The sequence below is a fragment of the Oncorhynchus mykiss genome, chromosome Y, assembly GCF_013265735.2.
Source record: "Oncorhynchus mykiss isolate Arlee chromosome Y, USDA_OmykA_1.1, whole genome shotgun sequence".
NCBI classification, from domain to species: Eukaryota; Metazoa; Chordata; class Actinopteri; order Salmoniformes; family Salmonidae; genus Oncorhynchus; species Oncorhynchus mykiss.
The window spans coordinates 2,273,210-2,274,188 of record NC_048593.1 but is presented as its reverse complement, the minus strand read 5'-3'; the positions used below and the strand labels follow the sequence as shown (position 1 = coordinate 2,274,188).

Sequence of the window (979 nt, the reverse complement as noted above, 5' to 3'; positions counted from 1 at the left end):
CCGGGTCTGCTCTGAGATACGACATGGGCCATGACCCAATACTTCAACCATTCCCCTTCCACCCTCCCTTCCGCAAAGTACTCACTGACCTTACTGGATGGGTAGAAGACGTTCCACCACATAGCTTCCGTCAATACAGTCAGGTCAGATGTGTGAATATTTAGTAAAAGAGGTTGAAAGGGTACATTTTTTAAGTATTGGAACAGGTCCATGGATTTTACAGTCCTGTCTCAGTTGCCATGTTTGTGCTCCTGTGAATGTTTCAGGGGTCACTTCTCAACACCATCCATCTCTTCATCACAGAGTGTTATTATGGACTGCCCTCATACGAACAGTTACACCATGAAGCCTGGAAGGGTCACTAGACTATAGTCACTAGAGGGCCAGCCTGTCTCTGCTTTTACATGAATATTTCAAAGGAGTTGGCTGAAGCAGGCACCCAAGCTACTAAGTGGCCAGGCTAGATCGAACAAGTGACACTATTTAATGAGAACTGACAAACAAATTTGTGTGCCATCTGTTAGGGGTTAACCCTTCACACTCCTACCCGTATACTGGTTGAAAAGTGAGTATTTGGACACTGATAAACGCCTAAATTGGAACGCAGTGGCTGTACAGTAACTTCCTATACATGACATCAGAGCTCAGGGTCTCCACTTCACAGCGCTGTACGGGTTTTGACTGACAGCGGTTTGTCACGTGCTTCGTAAACGTTTACATTTTAGTCTTTAATGCAGAGTGACTTGCAGTAGTGAGTGCTTACATGTTCATACATCTTTCATACAACAGGTGTAGACTAACAGAGAAATGGTTACTTATGGATTCCAACCATGCGGAGTTGAGATAAAGATCAAAAATACTTTTTTTTAAATGAAATAGTGACACGAGGAATAAATACACACTAAATAACGAATAAGGAGTAAAAAAGTAACATGGATTTATACAGGGAGTACCAGTACCAGGTCGATGTGCAGGGGTA

General features: G+C 43.0%; 1 protein-coding gene across 1 annotated transcript in view; it reads left to right on the top strand.

Annotated features, from left to right (window-relative positions):
- LOC110509353 (RING finger protein 122-like) overlaps nt 1-676 on the top strand; it is a 34,497-nt gene extending 33,821 nt beyond the window's left edge. The window contains exon 6 of the mRNA XM_036967693.1: nt 1-676. This exon is cut by the window's left edge and continues 1,134 nt beyond it. The gene's annotated coding sequence lies outside the window, so the exon portion shown is untranslated.
- The last annotated feature ends 303 nt before the right edge of the window (nt 677-979 follow it).